Below are 22,317 nucleotides of genomic sequence, written 5' to 3' on the forward strand. Positions count from 1 at the left end.
TAAATATGGGCACGGTATGTGCACCATCGATGATAGAAGTAAGATTGAAAGAGAATGCCTTAATTTTATTAAAGCACATGACATCCGCATTTGCAAACCGGACAAGGGAGGGGGGGTTAGTAGTGTTTGACAGTTCGGACTATTTTGATCGTATGGTGAACCTACTTGATAGTTCTTCTTATACACTTAGTTCACACTCGGAAACAAATAGAGCATATAACAGCATCAAAAATAGTATTGAGGAAATGTACATGGAGGGAAGAGTTGATCAGAACATCTTCAACTACATGTCTACTGTTTACCCTAGGTATCCCTATTTGTTTGGCATACCTAAAATCCATAAAGACGTGGTTAATCCCCCTATGCATCCATTAGTTGATGGACGAGGATCACCTACATGCTCATGTGTGAAAATAGTAGACTCTATTTTACAAAAATTTTTGGTATGTGAACACCAAATTTGTAAAGATTCGTGGTCATTTCTAGAGAAAATTGATGAATTAGAGTTTAATATAAGATATAATTTCCTCACTGTGGATGTAAAGGATTTGTATATGTGCATCCCTAATGATATTGCTACTGAATGGGTGGGTCAAGCCTTAAAGAAAAATGGTGCTACTAGGAAGGAAATAAATTTAGTCAGTGAACTAATAGACTTAATTCTTGACAATAACTTTTTTATGTTTGGAGATAATTTTTATCTACAAAAAGTAGGTGTTGCAATGGGTTCCCCTTGTGGGGCTAGTATTGCCAATTTGGTTATGGCCCATTGGGAGCGTGTGTTTGTACTTAAGAATAGTCTTCTATACACATTACCTGGACGACATTTTTATCCTATTGGATGGAAATAAAGCGACCAGTAATATGATAGTGAATCATTTAATGGCACTACCCAGTTTTTGAAATTCACCTCTGCATTTAGTATGGAAGCCATCGCTTATTTGGATATTTGGTTACTAAAAGATCCTGTATCTAAAAGCTATTCAGCAAAAATTCATAGGAAAAGAACGTATTCAAATTCCTTTTTACATTTTATGAGCTTTCACCCTTACTATCAGAAACGGGCTGTCATCAAAGGCCAGTTAGTGAGGGCAGCTCGTATTGTTAGTAATGATGCTGATTTTGAAGAAGAATGTCAACTATTAAAAAGTATTGTTCTTGCACCTGGGGTATCCCAAAACATTGATTAATGATCTTGTAGAAGAAGTCACGAGCAAGAGAATAAGATGTATGTACAAGCCGATTTTAGGCATTAGGCATACACAGATGCAAAAAGTAGTGAACTTGGAGCCTGTTTCGGTCAATGTAGACAACATTGTTGTTAAACCCAATATTCAGGGTCCTGTGTTTATCACTACTTATAACATTGATAGTAATGTTTGCACAGGCAATATTCAAAAAACTGGGCCTTATTTAGAAGTGACCCAAGTGTGTACATTAGGATGGGTCACCAGCCGTGCATGACTTATAAGAAAGCTAAAAATTTTAAGGCATTTTTTGAGCAGCACCAATGTATACATCCTAAAACTGCTGGGATGTATAAATGCCAAGCATGTAACTATTGTAAATATATAATAGAATCTAACAGATTTAGGGTGCATGATTTTCAATATAACTTGAAATGTAGGGTGAACTGCAACTCAAAAATGATTGTTTACTTAGCCCAGTGTCAGGCTTGTCCCGCTTTCTACATTGGAAAAACGGAGAGGAGACTCCGTGATCAGATGTATGAGCATGTTTATGCTATTAACAAGAAGTCAGGAAAAAAAGCTTGAAATGTAGGGCGAACTGCAACTCAAAAATGATTGTTTACTTAGCCCAGTGTCAGGCTTGTCCCGCTTTCTACATTGGAAAAATGGAGAGGAGACTCCGTGATCGGATGTATGAGCATGTTTACGCTATTAACAAGAAGAAGTCAGAAAATGCATTAGCTAAGCATATATTAACCTGCACTGAGCATAGTTTTAAATTTTTAGTGATTGATCAAATACTTCAGGATGTTAGGGGTGGTCCTGCACCCCTAAAGCTAGAAGAATTAGAGTTATTATGGCAGATAAGATTAAACGCCTACAGCTTCCTGGGCCTGAATGAATGCTGCTCTATTAGTAGCATTCTTAAACTTAAAAGTTTAAAGAGGTGATGGGATGTCTATTTGCTTAAATATGGGTTCTTGAATAACTTAGTCAGTGTTCCTGAATCAGTTGTTGGTATTTACTTCTATATACTGTAGTGATTTGTTTTTGTACATATGTATGTTCATACATTTTTCATTTTATTTTCATTTTTACTCTGATTCATAATTGTTTTAATTTATATTGTTAGTAGTACTGTATAGTCCAGGTGAGCTGTAAGAAGATGGTAGTTTGTCTTTTATTTTGAATGACCAATGAATCTGTTACTTAAATGATTAATTCATTAATTAAGTTTTAAATTAGGGTGCATTTATACGACCTGTCTGAGATGATACTTTTGTCTGAAGAAGTTTAACTGTATCAAACGAAAAGCGCTTTACATTAAATTTATTCATTTATTCAGTTTGTTCGGGCAGCCATATAATATTGTCTACATCAGATTTTTTGTTTATATATATTTACGGTCTACTTCTAATGAATGAAAACCCAGTTCCTTATTGATGATTCGAGATTTTGTTCAAATGCAGTTTCCGTGACATCATCTCAGTGATTCAGGTAAGTGGGTGTTCATTCATTAGAAGTAGACTCATGTATATACATTGATATATATATATATATATATATATATATATATATATATATATATATATATATATACAACAAAAAAGCAGGCTAAAATCCAGAGGGTAGAAGCTGTGCTTAAGAAAATAGGAAATATCACCAAAACACAGTATAAAGCAACAGCTACCATGCAGAGTTCAGTCCAGGAAATGTTGTAAGATTACATAAAATCCAAGGAGTAACCGGTCCGTAGTAAAAATCAAAATTGTTGTTTATTAGTGCACTCAGTAGGTTAGCGCTTTCACAAGTTAACTTCTTCAGACCATATAACTGAGTGAAGACCAAACATCCATTTTAAAAACCTGTATCACCAATCAGATTCATACACATCATGAATGGCTCATTAATTATTAAGTGCATTATAAAATCACATATAAATTCCATTACATCATTTAAACATCAAACTATTCCTAAAAAATTAATAAATAATCTAAAAATACATTTAAATGAACACTCAAAAAACAACCTTCAGAGGTCAGAAACATTATCCTAATTACGATTATTGACTTCATGTACCTAACATATAAAAACTATTATAAAATAAAATCACAAATAATAAAATTATATATATATAAAAAAAGAAATGGTATATATATGAAAAAAGATGTAACTAGTAACATCTATCTAACCTTCAACCTTTTGGTCCGAAGAAAGGGCTTCAAAGAAACACTTTCATTCAGACCTTTACCCACATCACATGTAGTCTGATAATCCAGTTGGCCTCTCTTTCTTCTGTCAAAGCACTAATATTGCCATCCCTTATATCTAAATGTACCACTTCAATGACCACAAACTCAAATATGTGTTCATGTCCCATGAACATGACATGTTTCGCTAATGCATTAGTCACTGTACCTGTTCTGATGTTGTATAAATGCTCTCTTATTCTGTGTCTGAATTGTCTGTCAGTCTTTCCTACATAGAAAGACTGACATGCTCCACAGACAGCCAGATAGACCACATGTTCCGTTCCACAGGTGGCTACACAATTAAACCTAAATTCTCTCCCTGTATCAGGATGTATAAATGTGTTAATGCATCTAACATGTTGACAGAAGTTGCACTTACCACAAGGTGTGGTACCTACTATGTCTCCTCTGGCTCCCCTAGCATTTTTATGACATAATATCCTCTTTATATTTCTCTTATTTTTAAACCTAAATTTTGGTGTGTCCCCTATATATTCTTTAATTTGTGGGTCAGTCATCAATACTCCCCAGTGTTTTTGAAAAAAATGTTTATAACATTATCCTTATCACTAGTAAAGTACATGGGCATTCTCACTGTGTTATCTGCTTCTGTTAACTGTTTCAAGCTATTTGAATGGCTTGAAAAATAGGGCTTAGCTCTGTCCTCTCTCATTGCATCAATGGTGGACAAACCTTCATCAAGATCAGCAGTGCTATAACCACGTTTCTCAAACCTCTCTCTAAGATCTGACATTCCCTTAACAAAACCTTCTTCAGTATTGTTCAACCTTGAGACACGCATCCCCTGTCCCTTAACAACATTACGAAAAACGTAATTGGGATGCATGCTCCTTCTGTGAAGTAATGCATTTCTATGACAAACCTTTCTAAAGACACCTGTAGTGAAGGAACCATCCTCCAATCTCTCTACAAAAACATCCAAAAATGCAACTTTGGTTGTTTTTTGAGTGTTCATTTAAATGTATTTTTAGATTGTTTATTCATTTTTAGGAATAGTTTGATGTTTAAATGATATAATGGAATTTATATGTGATTTTATAATGCACTTAATAATTAATGAGCCATTCATGATGTGTAAGAATTGTCACATGAAAGGCATTTCTAAAACATTTTTAAAAACTACAAGAGACAAATCAAGATTGTCATTTGGTAAACATTCCTATAGAACATTGCTAAATGTGTATATCCAATAAATACACAAATACTAAACACAGAAAAAAAATATATATGTGTAAATATAAAGATATAAAAAGAATAAAAAATATATAATAAAAATAAAAAATAAAATAGTAAAAATAGTTTTTTTTTGGGGGGGAACACTAAATAAAAAAAAATATATATATACATGTACATTGTACAACATATGCTATAATGTAGGTGCATAACAGCAACAATACTATATGTGTATATAAAGAAGGAGCAAAATCAATTATACTTCTATATTATACCATATATACACATTATGTCTATTAAACATCTGAATGACCCATCTATTAATAAGGGTTTTTTTTGGGACATCTTGTCATTAAGACCATGTCCCTTGTCAGCTCTCTACTTCATAATCCATTTTATCTCTTCTTTATCAGTGGTATTACTGATGTTGCCTAATCTTTCAATTGCCTATAGGTGTCCTATAATCATGAAACTAGATACACTAGAAAAAAATTTTTACTATTTTATTTTTATTTTTATTATATATTTTTTATTCTTTTTATATCTTTATATTTACACATATATATATATTTTTTTTTCTGTGTTTAGTATTTGTGTATTTATTGGATATACACATTTAGCAATGTTCTATAGGAATGTTTACCAAATGACAATCTTGATTTGTCTCTTGTAGTTTTTAAAAATTTTTTAAAAAATTTTTTAAAAATGTTTTAGGAATGCCTTTCATGTGACAATTTCTATTGCTCCTACTGGTTGTTTTGAATACATATGTTTTATTGGTTAGCTCTGTGTATTTAAGTAGAGCAAGTACCTTTGCTTTTTATTAAAGTCTGAAGAAGCGCTCTGAGCAACGCGAAAGCGCTTACTGTTTTCAGAAATAAAGGATTTCTATTTATTTTTGGTTTGAGTTCCTGGTTGGCTTCGATTGTCTTGGAGTATCTACCTCCTTTTTCTTGGACTTCACTACTTTGTATGAGGAGATACCTTACCCTGTTTGTGTTTCTCTTTTTTCAATGTTTCCATATATACACACACACACACACACACACACACACACACACACACACACACACACACACACACACACACACACACACACACACACAAACACACACACATACAGACTATTGGACCACCAAGAACTATTTTATTCAAAGAAAGAAGTTCACATTGCTTTCAGTTCAGCTTTTCACAAAATAACTTAAGTTGTTACATTTCAGCTTAATGTTCATGTTAATTTTTCTTTCAGAATAATTAAGTGTTTAGTGTTGTACCTGCCGGTTCAGAGTTACATTTTACAGGCTAAGAAAATAATGCTTAGAAGTTAGGAAATTCTCCAAGTAACATTTAGTCCATGCCGCTGAAGTTTTTTAAAATGAAGCAGCTTCTCCCGAAACCAGTATTAGCGGTCCTCCAACTTAATAGAAAAGTCTAGTTCTGCCATTCAACAAACAATTGCAAAACACTACATCTACAGGTAGTAGAGATGAAATTCCCAAAGGGTCAACTGCCTGAAACAAAAGATGTTGAGGAACACAATGCTGTTCACTATTTTCCATAGGGAAATCACTTCCTGTGTCATTTCTGAGTTTGTGCTGGTAGTGATTCCCAAGCTGGTGTGACCACAGAGTTGGTATATATAAGTTCAGGAGATGTAGGGAACTCTCCTTCAGTAGAATGTGTTGAGGCGTGCCCCTGCAGAAAACACTTACTGTGTAATTTTTCACCCTTATGTGTTTTGGACATTAGTTTTTGGCAGTCTGGTTCTTCTGTGTTCTGATGTTCAGGGTTTCAGGTAAAACCTTGTAAAACATTTTTTTTCACCATTATCCCTCCCCTCACTTATGCTCAGGAAATCATTACTATTTCATAAGTTCTGTTAAGGTGTTTTATACCTTAACGAGCTTCCAGCAAGTTCATTGTAAGCTACCTTTCTTAAAACTGCCCTGACTCCTACTCATCATGGAGCAGTCTCTGAGTTCTGTTACACATCCCTCCCCATAGCTCATACTCATGGGACCCGGTAAACCATGGTACTAAGTAGTACTGCTTGGATACATCATCCACATTACTATGTTTGGAACTGGGTTTATGTTTTGTTAAACTGTGGAAAGGTAGTGGACTGAGAAACCACTTTGCAACACATAGTTTTTTTGTTGTTTTGTCTCATTTTTTTTAAGGAGGCATGCTCTATTACAAGCCCAAAATGGCCAACTCAGAAAATAATGTGCAAGTGTATTCATTGCTAGATATTCCTTTTTCTACAGTGGTACATTTAGTCACTTGGGTAAGAACCTCCTGCTTAAGAAACAGAAGGATTGTTGTCTCCCTTGAATTTCTTAGGATAGTATATCCCACAGATTCATAGGTCAATGCTAGGCTTGTGGTCAAGAGGACCATTAGTAGCTTAGCTATAATACCCGCACTACAGGTAACCAATATCATAACCAATTTATAACTAGTTATGACCTCAGGGCTTGTGGGGACAGACACGGGATATATTTATGCTTGTCCATCCATTTGTCCAGGTTTCGCTTAAAGAAGGTCAGGAAGCTACTTTGCTTTAAAGTCAAAGGATGTATATTCAATAAGAGAGGGATTCTCTTGGTTATATCTGTCTCACTAGCAAGCTCTATTTATGTTTGCATGGAAGTTAAGATCTCTTGAACAGGTGTTGAGGGTGCTACTAGTTTTGCAGATATGCAGGAGCTCACATAGGACCTGATCCTTTGAGGATTTATAAGCCAGACAGAGGTCATCTCTCAAGGGTCTGTGGGAAACAGAAAATAAAGAAAGTACTTTATGACAGTTTGGGTAGCTCAAGGAAGTCATGATAGTCTTGGTGAGAAAATGCTGCAGTCTCTGAAGTGGGCTGATATGTTTACAACAGGTACATACCAAAAGAGGCCATTATACTCTATTGAACTTAATTATGGACCTCTTGAGGGAGGAGCAGAGTGGGATGATAGCTTCCTTAGATCTGGAAGGAAAGCCTCTGCTGAATATTCTGACAATGTAAAAAGATTTCCTAACAACAGCAGATATATGGAAATCAAAGATAGTTCATTGTTAATGTTAGTGCCCAAGTCCCTAATGGCAAAGTCAACTTTCACAGGGATTTCACCTATGTTGTAGTTAAGTGAGTGTCACATTAGCCTAAAAAGTCACAATACTGCATTTTTTAGCATTTGGTTTTAGGTAATGGTCCAGGCACCACTTATATGTGCACATTAATCCTTCCTGTAGAATCTGGAAGTCAGGTGGGAAATTAATGACAACTCCAAGTTTGCAATCAGTTAAAAACTTGGTCAGCCACAGGCCCTTGATGTCAGCATTGACATCAGAGAAGTAAATACTAAAGAAAAGTTGTCCAAAGGGTCACTATTGCTCACAGTCACACCTCTTTTTAACAGTAAAGATCAATAAATCACAAACCAAGACAGGATTGTTTAGATAAACTCTAGATTGCCATCTTTGCAGTCTGTGTAATTTAAAGCTGACTAGGCCCCTTGGGATGTCTAGAGTTTGCCTGTCTAAAATCTATCCCTTTCTAAAAACAAACAGTGAAAATTAAAGGTAAAACAACACAATATAAATCAAAGCAAACCTTCTTGTCTACAAACTGTATCTTTCTACAAACAGTAAAAACTGCAGTAAAAAATAAAATATAAATTCACATAAAAATTTCTCTCACCAGGCAACTGTACAGGTGATCACAAACCAAGACAGGATGAGTAAGTGTTTTATTATGTATTAGTTTTGAGCATTGCTGGATATTACTTCTAAGGTTTCTGATACAGCTGAAGAAGTGTTTGTGGTTGCCCTTAAAAGAGGTAGCAATTCTCAATTTACACTAACTTGCAGAGTTGATTTTGTTTCATAGTTCATTGTTGATCTTTTTGATCTTATCCCTTAATGAGAGAGTATTAAATTGTTCCTCTTATTGTATAGTTTGTTTGTATTAGGTTTCCACCGGTTGGTGTTTCTTCATGAACTTTCATTGTATTTGTCTTATTGGGATAAATGCCTTGATACATGCTTTGAGGTGGGTATAGACATTATTTACAAATGTGGCAGATTGTGAGATTGGGTCATCAGTGTAAGAAGGGTGTTTAAATTTCATCAGGTCATCTCTTAGCTGGATTAGGTTTGTTTTAGAGTAGTTTCTAAATAGAAAAGGATTTTCTGGTAAGTCAGGTTTCACCCTGATAGTAAATGTTACCAAACAGTGGTCAGTTTTTACAAGTGATGTGGTAACTGTAGGTGTTGAGCATAGGATGGCAATGTTGGTAAGACATAGGTCCAATATTTTGGAACCCCTAGTTGAGACTAGAACCAGATTGTCTAGGGAGCTAGCATTAATCAAGTCCAGGCATCTTTGTGAAGATTTACTTGGAATGGTGTAGGTTTACCAGTTAATGGAGGGATAGCTTAAGAGAATAGTGTTAGGGTCATTAGGGAAGAATGTCAAGTTGTTTAGATATGCCTCTTAGCCAGCAGATGACATTGAGAGGGTATGGCAGTCACCTCATGGGCAGTAGGTGACATTGAGGGTGTACTGTAGTTGCTAAGATATGGTACAGAATTTTATTTACCATGAAAAGGATATGGAAAAGTTCAAGATCATTGTCCTGGCTTAAGATTCTGGAGATCAGATGTTTTTAGGAATATAGACATTCATCTGCCAATAAAACTGCCATTTTCTGCTTTGGGTCTGAAATAGTGGTAGGCACTGAATCCCTGCACTGTGAGGGTGCTATTGCTATTCTGAAACCATGTTTCAGTAACTACAAAGATCTATGTATTTTCAAGCATTAAGAATGTTTTTAATGAGTGCAACTTCTTATTTAGGCTTCTAATATTGAGCAGATTATATGATTTTGATTAGTTATGCAGGTAATTTGAGTATACTGACCTTGTCTAAAAAAAGGCACTGCAGTGGAGGAAAAGGTCCTGGCCAATATATGTGGAAGGCATCAAGAGATAGGTTCAGACCATGCCTAGCAAAGCAGTCAGGGTTGTTGATTATCTCATCCTAGGCTGATATAGTTTTGATCCCTTTGAATGACATCAGTAGCTAAGCCAATAACTGAACTCCGTTCTCATCACTGATAATTAGCTTGAGTTATATACACAAACTACTATTTAAGATAACAAAAGTTACCACAACTGTGCTGTTACATTCTTGTACATGATGATTTATACAGAAGATAAGAAAACCCACCTTCTCAAGGTGAAGGCTGTTATAGATTCATTTCAGGCCTTGCAGAAAGTCCAAATATTTACTTCATTTTTCTGGTCAGTTCCTTATAAAATTTGTGATTTTCTGGCAAATCATTGAGAATTGAAGTCAATAAGTAATGGCAGACATTTAAGCTTCAGACTTCATATCCTTCAGAAAATGCACAATAATGCAAAACATATCACTCTATCAGCTTTTTAAGCCTATAAGAGCAATATTTAAAATATGTGCCTGACTGGGGCTTTTGTTCCACCATTATTTTTGGCTTTCTCCAGAATTCTTGCACTAAGAGGTTTTGTAGAAATGCTGTGTTTATCAAAATAACTACACTTCATTTTTTTTGCATTTAACTTGAGACTATTGTCCTTGCACCGATTGTTAACACAGTCTAACCCAAGTTAAAATAATTGTATTTCACTGGATGACCAAATAACATACAATTTACAGTCATCTGAAGACTTGGATATCAATATGCCAGAAGTGTTTGCCTGAAGGTCTGAGAAAAAAAAATGAAAAATATAGGAGAGGGCACAACTCTGACCCATGTAGTATGTCACTGGTAACTTTTGCATTTAGAAGTGACACATACAACAATAACCACATGGGTTCCATCAGGCCACCAGTTAGCTATCCACAGTGCAACACATCGATTTATATTCACATGTACAGGTTTGTCAATAATGCCTGAATGGGGATTAGTACCAAAGGTCTTGGCCAGGTTCACACATGCTGTCTGTCATGAATAACTGTCATCCTCTGCTTCAGTGACTTTTTCAAAGAAATTGTTAAGGTTAAAAAATGTCAGGACAAAGATAAATTGATGAGAGTCCAGGGTTAAGAGTATTTTAAGGTCCAGATTAATGATGTCTGAGCCTTCTTGCTTTGCCAGGGAATGCCAAGGAAGCATTAGGATGTGAAGGAGGATACTAAATTTGCTTGTAAATTACTGCACTAACAAAGTTATTACAATGCTATCATGCTGAAAAATATATTTATTTTTTTAAGATTGGAGTCATATCTTTTATACAAATCTTCAAAATAAAAATATACATTAAAACTGAATTATCTTGGCATCATGAATTTGTGTCTTTTCACTGCAGAGCCAAAATAACTTGGGACCTTTTGTTAAAAAAAATGTTAATATGCAGGAAATGCAGGCTACTTTTTGATAGCACAATTGATAAGAAGACAAAACAAAATAAAATGTAGCACATTTCTACTTAATTTAGTACATGTCATTTCAAAGTATATCTCAATGAAATGCCAAAGATTTTTAAAATGAAGCAATTTCAACCAAAGGTAACATCAACAGTTCTCATCTTAAGAGAAAAATCCAGGTCTGCCTTTCAGAAAACAGTTGCAAAACACGCAATTTTTTTCACAGGTACTCCCCATTACACTTATAATATTGTTAATATTCACTAGCTTTTGTTTGTGTGTTTTATACCTTAACACTGTTATAGCATGTTCTCTGGAACTCCCTGCTGCCCTATTAATTGAGCCATCTTTTAAAGGGACAATCTCCATTCCCCATTTTAGGGTAATATTGGCCATATGCATTCCAGGTATTCAGAACTATGTATCTGTGATTTCAAAGCAGTCCTTCTGCTCTGCACTGTTATTAAATATATGTATGTATGTATGCGTATATACATGTATGTGTATGTACAAGTAAAAATGTTTTAAGTTATTTGTGTTCAGTGTGGACACAACATCGAAACATATTTATACTGTAGCCATGTTATCAACCAAATGGATCTATATTCCATACCCAAGCAGGCGCAATGGCAAAGTGTAACACAAAACACCATAAAACACAAACCAAAAATTCCATCCACATAGACACACACACACACACACACACACACACACACACACACACACACACACACACACACACACACGCACACATGCGCACGCACACGTGAATGCACAGGCAAGCACACACACACACACACACACACACACACACACACACACACACACACACACACACACACAATCACACATGCACGCATGTGTGCGTTGATGGAGAAATTTGACATGAATCTAAAACATAAAACTGAAATGTAATGAAGTAAAACCACACCCTGTACTGTACTTTGAAGTGCATTTTTGGCCAGAGTTAAATATGGCAATACTTTTCTTCAGTGGATGATCTAGTTTTTGTGAACATTTAGCTCAGGACCATAATGTGACTATATTTTTTAAAACTGTCCATGAATTCTTGTATATGTGTTACTTTGCCAAAACTGAAAAAATTAAGATGTTTGAAAGTGCAACTGTCTGAAAATACTATAGCAGTTCTGGTAACTCAAGTGGAGCATTGAAGCTATGCTTTTATTGATGGATAAGCTTCCAAACCCTCATTTGTGGAGGTTGCTAACCCACACTACTAGTAATTTATAAAATCACATTCAGGGTCTCTATGACTCAAAGAAAAGACGTTCTAAGTTGTAGTGGCTGTGAAATTAAATAAGATGTTTTTTCACTGTAAGATATATTTGAACTGCATTCACTGACTGGAAAAAGCAAATAAAAATTTATATATGGCCCACCTTGTGAGCTATTAAGTTGTCAACTGCAGTTCTAACCCTCATGTGATTCCACTGTTAGCATGTGACATTACATGTTGGGCAGGAGCTTGCAGGTGTTCCCCTCTTTACTTCATGATTTAACTCAATAAATAAATAAATAAGCATACTGAATATCAGAGGTCACATTATTGAAAACCATTATTGCGTCAAATGTTTATTTCATTGTAATGATATAACTTTGCAAATGTTCACATTTTCAGTATTCTGAGTGCAAGCTTACAGTGCAACAGTATTTTTCTAAGAACATAACTTACTACAGAGAACCATACTATTTAAAAGGCAGGATAGTAGTTTTTCAGTTGCAGCATTAGCTATGGAAAATCATCTTGTAAACAACGTGTGATTCTTTTCTCTAATGTCATTGATGTGGTACAGACATAACAAGAGCATACTGAAATTCAGAGGTAAAATTACTGACCGTCAACACACTTAAAAGCCTGTGCTGAATCCTGAGAATATTTGCTTTCATTAGCCTGCTTACACTTAGTAAAGAAAACCATGTAGATGCTGTCTGAATATTAGCTGTGTAGCCTGGTATTTCTTTCTGGTGAGTAAACGTATTAAAGGTCACTTATGGAGGTGAAGACCACAATAGAAAGCCAAAAAACCAAGAAAAAAATACCAAATCCGCCAGCAGAGACAATGATTCAAACGGCAATGTAAAAAAACTTCTTTATTCCAGATTGGCGTGACAAACTTGCAGAAATCAAAGATTAAAAGACAAGCGCTTTCGCCCTGATCCTTCCAGGCTTTATCAAGTCAGAAACAATGTGAAGTCCTAAGCAACTGCTTATATAGCGTTCTTCATAGTACTGCACATCACTTTTAAACTTTTGAGTTTTTAAACAATAATACTTGTTCTCAATGTTTTAAACCATTTTTTATGAATGTTTATAACAAGAAAATTTGCTTGAAACAAATGTGGTTGTTAAAGTTAACATGTGATTAATTAAGAACGCTATATAAGCAGTTGCTTAGGACTTCACATTGTTTCTGACTTGATAAAGCCTGGAAGGATCCGGGCGAAAGCGCTTGTCTTTTAATCTTTGATTTCTGCAAGTTTGTCACGCCAATCTGGAATAAAGAAGTTTTTTTACATTGCCATTTGAATCATTGTCTCTCACTTATGGAGGTCCTATATGAATGAAGCGCTGAAGTGAAGCACTTTTTCCATGCTAGAAAAAAGGAAATGGTGTGAAACACATCATTATAAGGTTCTGCACAAAAAGTTTATTCTGTTAGTCCAGGAAGCCATAAATAGAAATGTAGATGGCATCAGATTTGGTTGCATTTTATGCTGTAAGAGCAGTGTGGTTGGAGATAAGACGCTACACGTATGTGTAGGGTGGTATGTGAGACCGAAAGCTTGCATGTGACCGATGGCCAAGGGATGGAAAATGCAGCCTCCGATCATCTTCTTTTTTCTTTCAGTTCAAGCATCAGTAAACTCTGAGTAGCGCAGATCTAAGTCATCTGAAGTGGCAGACAGAATTTGAGATAAATAAGGCAAAATGTACAGCAGATGAACTTCTGTCCAAAAAATCATAACATGAACCCAAATGAATTAAATATGTTTTCTGTATCAGATGCAGAAATTTGCAATGCATAGTGGCAAATGCCACTGAAGAGTGCTAGAGTTATATAATTTAACAAATTCTGAAGTCTTAGTGAGCAGAAGTAAAATGAATGACTAAACGACTATTCACAGGAAATGGGCTTGGTGTAAGAAGCTCTGTGAAAGTTCTCTTTCTCTCACTGAGACCACAGTCTTTTGTCTGAGATCACTGCAGTTTAAATTACATTATTTGTTTCTAAGTTAGCAGTCGTCTTTGAGTTTGTATGATTAATTAGAGGAGACTCAAAAGTTAACGTAAGCAGATGAGAAAAGTGCAGGGGATGTATATACCAAACATTTCTGTTTATCTTTCAGCCCCATTATGTTGCTAGATTAATGCCAGTTTTTTGGGGCAATGCATTTTTTGGATAAGTCTCATTTTGTGAAATATGGTGAATCTTTAGTAGAAAATGTGAATGAATCCTACTGTGTCTTGATCCAAGACCATCTAAAGCTACATAAAAAAGCCAGGTGGCTTTCTTATACAACACAGTGTAGCAGCTATGTATATTATAATTATGAATAGAAACTGCCTCTCATAAAAAATGGTCCTGCACTTATATCAACAAAACTTTTGTTTATTTTTTGTGGTGGAATTTTGTGCTTACGCAATACCTATATATCTGCTTATCTATAGTAATACCTCAATGATACATCTGCTATTGGAAATTAGAGGCATTTAGCTATAAACTTACATTTACTTTTTAATAGCTTTGGCATAACTTATCAAAATAATCTGCAGGGGTTATTCAGAAATATTTAGTTTAAACGGCAAGATGAATGGCAACGAGAAGAAAGGGAATGATGAAGAGAGATGTAGCATGAGTGCATTATGGGAGAAAGAATGTGGAATTCATGTATGCAAATGACTTCCTACTGCTATGCAAATGAGTGCCTACATACAAATGAGACTTAATCACTTATGCAAATAATGAAATCAAGCATTAAAGAGGGACTCAGACTTCTTTCGGCTTTTCCCGGTTATGGGTCACCACAGCGGATCATCTGTCCACTCATGATTGGCAGTGGAGTTTTACGGTGTCGAGTTGCCAGCCCGGCACCCAACCTTTCACAGAAGGCACAAACACACACACACTCACACCTAGGGCCAATTCAGAGTGTCCAATCCACCTACTCCATGTCTTTGGGATGTGGGAGGAAACCGGAGCACCCGGAGGAAACCCTCACGACCACAGGGAGGACATGCGGACTCCACACAGAATGTACCCCAGCCGAAAATCAAACCAGAGAACCTCTTACTGTGAGGCGGCAATGCTAACCACTGCACCACCATAACACCATGAGCTGCAGCACTTATTCAGTCTGAACTCTGGAATTTTTCAGTGTTCAGGAACTTTAATCATGCTAATATGCTAGGAATATCAGCAACCGTAGTTGAACAAGTGTTAATGGCCATTCTTGGAACCAGTGCTCAGGACATTTTGTATTACCTTCCTTCATGGTGCAGACAGATCTGCCAGCAGCTAACATACCAGCACTTACATGACCAGGACATTGTCGAACACCACCTTGTAGATAGGGACACTATACAAAAATTAGTAAATGTGTGCTGCTGACAAATTAAATCAAGGTAGGATGTATTGACTGGCTGTTCCTGTGGACACAAAGGTTTGGGTAGCATTAACCATCCATGCTAGGGGCACTTTTCAGCATCTGACAGGGACATTTGTGAAGTTTTGCAGGTATCAGCTTCATGTATCCCGAACTAGTTTCTTGACCTGTTGAAGCAGTATGAGGGGGTGCATATATGGTTTCCAAACAGAGTAAAGGGAAGGCCTAACTCTCTGCAAGCATTTTACTGTTGTTGCTGTTGTTTGTCTTTTGGCTTTTCCCGGTTAGGGGTCGCCACAGTGGAACTCTGGCCCGCTAATGATTGGCAGTTGATTTTTATGGTGTCGAGTTGCCAGCCCGACACCCAACCTTCAACGAAGGCACGCCTGTCTTTCGAATGCCCACTCGACCGTGGGGAGGACATACAGACTCCACACAGAAGGCACTCCCAAACCAAGCCGAGAATCGAACGGGAGAACCTCTTGCTGTGAGGCAACAATGCTACAGCTGCACCACCACGGACGTCTTAGCCAATTTACCTGAGGTCCTTGAGGCCATTGATTCCACTCTCATTTCTATCAAGATCCCATCTGTTCCACATGCTGTCCAGTACATCACCCATAAAGGCTTCTAGTATTATATACAAAGCATTCATGTGGCAACCATGCTGCTCCTATGATTGCCACATCTTGCACCTATGCAACTTCTGCCAGTGTAACAACTGTCCATGTTCTGCATTAGACATTTCCTTACCCACACAGACTAAAGGGTGAGCAAAGCACACTGACCACCATTTGCACGTGTGGTGGGACACAGTGGCAGGTGACAGCAATGTTATGATATAGGCAAGGGTCACAGCAGGTAGCTATGGTAGTCCCTCAGACTTGCTTCAGGTTGCAGTGAGTCAGGAATAGCATCTTTGAGTGGCGGGGTAGAGATGCAATGTCATGAATGTTGGATATGTGTACTGTCTGGTCCCTCCATTTCAGAGTTTGATGAGTTCTTCTGTAGAGATAGTGAAGTGCTTTAGGGGTGAATGCAGAAATTATAATGTGGTGTCCCATTTTAGGAGCCAATAGATGGATAGCATTCCCAAATGAGACAACAGCTGTGGACAGGCAGGGACTCTGTCAGCCAACAGGGCAAAGGAATGGTGTAGAACAGTTGCAATGAGAGTGAGCAGCCTGCAGAGGTATTCGACTGATGGAGTCTGAGGAGCAACATTGGCTATGGCCATGACAACTGCCATGTCCAGGTGTGTTGGCTGCTGTTGTCAAGGATGATGGTGATGCAGTGTCTGGAATAGTGTATGCCATCTGTGTAAGCTTAGCCTGTGAACATCCCCTTTACATCTGCTCCCTTGCATGGCCACAGATGGTATGGCCAGCAGAGGCACAATGTAAAACAGTTGCTGCCAATGGAGAACAGTTGCTGCCTGCCTCCTGGACAGTAGATGCCTTGTGGGCTACCAGTGAATGTAGCAGTTGTGTTTGCTCCAAGTCCTTATATGTCAGATACCTTGTAGGTATTGCGACTTGCTATTTTGGGAACAGCTATTTTGTTTCCCTAGGAAAAAAATTGCTGTTCCAGCCAAGCCATTCGACTTTTTGTGGTTTTGTCAATTAGCTGTCGATCAAAGAGTGTTCGTGCTTTTGAGCATTTGACAAGCTAATATTAACCCGAAAAAAGGTTGTAATCATTTCTTTATCTGTTATGTAATACTAATACCTCAGAAAACAATGTTAGAGTTATTTTGTAATTTGTTCTAACCCAAATGACAAAACTGATGCAACCATTCCTAAATGTGTTTCAATGTCCCATACTGCCCTGTAGTATATTGTTGTTCAGTCCTTCCATTTTGCAGTGTCCTGCTATTATTGATTTAGAAATGTTGTGCATTGATTCCAGGGCTTCTTTAAGTTAACATTGTGGCAACTGTAGAAATGTTGTCTAATTTTTTCACTAATTGCAAGAAACTATAGAAATTTTTGTAATCCTTCTCAAACTCACTGACTGTTTATTTTTGAAAGGAATATTTATTGGGCTGCTAAAAATAACTGAAGAGAAATAGGATGAAAAGTGATTTACTGAATCCTTTAAAAAAAAAAAAAAAAATTCATTCACCGAAAGCTGCTTTAATTTAAGCAACTCCGACCTTTCATTGCAGGTATAAATGCGGAAATGATTCAGCAGGAAGGATCTAGGTAATTAGATCTTTGAATTTCCTTATAGCAGCTGTCACACTCCCAGTGCTTGTGCCAAATAGAGAGAGTGAGCAGGTAGGGGAAGCTGCCAACTGCACACAAGCAAGGAAACAGCTATTTTTTATGTTAGAAAAAGAAAACAAGAAAAGATTCACAGAACTCTTACTAGGTACTTACAACAGTAAAACTCAACTGCCAGGCAATCACTAGTTTAAGATGTTGAGGGTGAGAGGCCACACAATGTACAATTCAGAAAGGACCATTGGGACTGATTTTTCACTATGTATGAAGAACAAATCAGAGTTACTGAAGCCCACTTAGGGAGAAAGACTTGGGGTGGCTCCTCCGGCTAATGCCTGGGAGGGGGTCACCCACATAAGCTGCTGGACTCAGCCCAAAATAGCTATAGTGGGTTTTTTTCTGGATCTTATGCTCCAAGGTGGAGCTTGAGAATCAGGTGCAGTCCCGGGCAGATGGCAAGCATTAGCATGATGGACTGACAACACCTAGACAACAGAGTTTGTCTTTAAGGATAATGAATGTCAGCTTGCTGATAATGAAAGGGCCTGGGAGATGCAGTCAGTGGAAGAGTACTAGCTAGATCTGGTCAGACTCAGCTCTGTGGCCAGTCTGGGATTACAGGTGATGTAAGCGAATATAATGCAAGGGAGTTAATTATTTGGATAAAAATGAAAGTGCCTGCATGCATTTTCTGTTACTTACAGGGTGGATGACGAGGGAATAAATGATATCTTAAAAGATATTATTAGGGTAACCAGAAGCTGTGAAAGAAATAAAATATCAGCCTTCCTAGGTAAGAAAGGTGGTAATCTGAAAAACATTTTAGAGACTTGCTGCAGTAAGAATCCCCTGAGTACTAATAGCAGCAAAAATAATAAAAAAGAAGTAGACGCTGCCCCATTGAGACTTGTAAGTGGTGCCTCTATATGAGTAGTGATCCTACAGTGTTAAACCATTTGAGCACCAGAATAGGTAATCCACATAGATACACTTGTAATAGCAAAACAGTCGTTTATTGTGCTGCATGTGTCGATTGCGATGCATTTTATGTAGGCAGAACTAAATGGAAGCTTGTTTTGTATATAAGTATCCACATGCATGTATGCAGTTACAACTAGAAATAGATTATACAGGTGCACAACAGTATGTAGCAATATTAAAAAAAGTGTTGTTGTTGTTCATCATGGATTCCTTTACTGTTGGGCTTAGGACAGAGACTTGAACAATGATTTGGAGAAGTTAGAATTAATGCAGCAATTACAATTAAATGCTGGATGGTCACCAAGGTTGAATGAATATCTAAAGAGTCCTGAAGTCATGCACCATCAAATTGTATATGTAAATATTTGGAGTATTTAAATGTTTTAGTATTAGATGTTTATGTTCATGTATTAACATTTATAAGATCGCATATAGTTGTTTTAATAAACGTATAAGTCATGCATATATACATAATTATTTATTGATGAGTGTGTAGTTACATGATTGCCTTCATTGGTACATATAATTTGTCTTAGCAAATCAGTCCCTCAGTCCTGATGAAGTCTGTTTTGAAGAAAGTGCTTTGATGAGGAATTGTAATCCAATTAAGTATTACATGTCTCTGATTATCACATAGATTTTTCTCTTCATGAAATGCACAAACTACTTGTTTTCTTAACAGATCTTCCATATCCAACTATGAAGTCAGCATGACCTGAAAGGCCAAAAGCAGTACTTGGATATTCTATAGTTACATCAGAAAACTAAAATGGAAGATTGTGAATGCAACATGTTACCAATTAACAATGAAGTATTTACCCAGCTGTGGAAGATAATGAAAGAATTTGCAGAAAAAAAAGTATTGTACAAACTTCACAAGAAAAGAAGACATATGTCCATTTGCTGTGGAAATGAGAGAAAACAATCCTTAATGAAAACTAATTTGGTAACTACTGCTGTAAGTAACTTTAATCCTCAGTTTCTTCCAACCAAACAACATACCCTTGGTTTCCTTCAGAGAATCAGGAAAAACTAACTAATCCTCTTTCATTCATATTAAAAATGTAAGCAAATGGACACATCTCTGTCCTGAGGTAGAAGCATATCTCTGAACTTTATAGCTTTTGTCAGTTCTTAAAGATTTTAATGTATAAATGTAGCCCCCGTTCGTATTAATGTATTTATCCACATTAGTATGGTTTTTGATACCCCAATTTTTTTTTTAATTACAGTGCCTTAAGTACTTTGTAATACATAGAACTGCAAATTACAGCAAAGTCAGCTTGGGAAGATGTTTAAATTATGCTTCTGTCTATCTCATTTCCCCTTCTTGCTCTCCTAGTGCTTCTCTACTCCACTGTTCTATGTTGCCTACCTGTAATAAAGATTTCTTCCAAAAAAAATAAATACATTTTTGGAATCTCCATATGTTTTTTTTAGCTCTCAAATGTTGTTTGTTCTCTATATTTGATCTTGGCTTAAACACACTAAAGAACTCTGTACAAGTTTATCGTACCTACAATTTAAACAATGTACTATAACTCATTTTACTATTGATATATATTGTATGCTTTGTCACTGCCGATGCTTGGAGCTTTTCTCCCCGGGCCTCTACTGAAAATGGACATATATCCAGTAGCCCGGTCAACAAATGTAAAATAAATAAATAAATAAATAATAAATTCTTGATGAAGCTGACGTGCAAAGCGACAGAGCTGTTTGGTGCGAAATCTGCTTTCTCTAGCTGCCTAAATTTGCATTGACATCAGTTTAACCAATGGGATCAAACTGAGGTATCACACACATACATTTATGTATTTATGTATTTATTTATTTATTTATTTATTTATTTATGTGCATTGAAAGCTTCTGAAAGCTGCTCATTCACATCTGTAATTGGCTTGCAATTCTAGGATATTCTAGTTTACTTGATGGTTGTAGATTTCACTGAAACTTTGTTCTCTTTTCCTTCTCATGTCTCAAAATGTCTCTATTGAGTAGATCTGTGGTGTCAGCATATCCTGAATTAGCTTTATTTTGCTGGCTGGGTATTTTTGTTACACTGACATAAAAAAAGACTACTCCTTTGTTGGAGGAAGTCATTAGTGAAGTGTTTGAATCAGACATAGCATTGTTGCAAAATTAAATATTTCCCTGAATACCACAGAAATGACAATAATAATAATAATAATAATAATAATAATAATACCCATTTGTTAATCAGGCAGGCCCACTGGATGGATTCACTTTAGATTATTGAATTACCAAAAACTCAAAACCCATATGGTCAAGACTATATGATTGAGTTTTCGAAAACTCAAAAATCTAAAGTGAATAAAAAAAAAACACACACAAAACATTAAAACAATGTTTCTGCAGGGGGGCAAGCCACCCTACACCCCCCACTTAAATATACCAACTCTGAGATTGCACTACAGCGAACAAAAGGGAAATCTCCCATTCCTCAATGTATGCAAAAGCACAGAACGGGAGGTTTCCCATGTCCTCTGTGTAGTGCGATCTTGGAGTTCATATATGTAAGTAGGAGATGATGTGGGGGTGCAGGAGGGCTTGCCCCCCCCTGAAGAAACTTTGTTTTAATGTTTTGTGTGTTTTTTTTTTTTTTTATTCACTTTAGATTTTCGAGTTTCCAAAAACTCGATCATATGGTCTCGACCATATGGGTTTCGAGTTTTTGGTAACTTGATAATCTAAAGTGCAACCCACTGGACACACACAGTCCCTTTTCAGGGGTGATTTGGGAACAAAATATGGTTAAGTGAATTCCTGAAGGTCACATGAGAACTGAGGGAATCAAACTGAGTAACACAAACAATGATTTCTTCTTTGTAAGGGAATGGACTCTCACTCTTTATTCATGTTGTGCAGACTGAGGAAATGTGATTAGTGGCTTCATCATTGTTACTTGTTTCACTATTTCTTCTATGCACACTTAAAATATGATGAATAACAATGTGTTTTGCATATTCATAAATCTTACTGCAACGGGGCTTCAAGAAAATATTTCTTCAGTTCCATACTTTTTATACTATAAACACTGAGTTGGAGACATTACATTCAAAGCCTTTTTAAACTTCCCAGCTAAAATACTAAGTAGTTGGTATACATAAGAAATAAGGTATTTTTAATGCATTGTGCATCACTGCAACCTCATTAGTAGACCATTGGCATGGTACAACATTATACATTTTGTCAGGATTAGGGTATAACTATACATCTGTGTTTTTAAGAGCATTGCATCATGGTTGTAGTGGAGAACACCAGAACAGCCACTATTATAACTTTCTTAACTGGAAGTCAATTCATAATAAAGACGATAACCTTACAAACAAATAAATTATATGTTGCAGGGGTACAGCCTCCCTCACTGCCCAGAATGTGGACATGTGCTCCCCATATTACCTGTATTTGTAGGTTCACCTTCTGGT

The 22,317-nt window shown here is 36.4% G+C and overlaps 1 protein-coding gene across 2 annotated transcripts in view; it reads right to left on the bottom strand.

The window, feature by feature from the left end:
* The window catches only part of LOC122796298 (genetic suppressor element 1-like), a 471,843-nt gene that overhangs the window by 200,379 nt on the left and 249,147 nt on the right, over positions 1-22,317 (bottom strand). The gene's annotated exons all lie outside the window — the stretch shown is intronic.

This window comes from Protopterus annectens, chromosome 3.part0 (genome assembly GCF_019279795.1).
Source record: "Protopterus annectens isolate FY-2018-M chromosome 3.part0, PAN1.0, whole genome shotgun sequence".
In the NCBI taxonomy this organism is placed as follows: Eukaryota; Metazoa; Chordata; order Ceratodontiformes; family Protopteridae; genus Protopterus; species Protopterus annectens.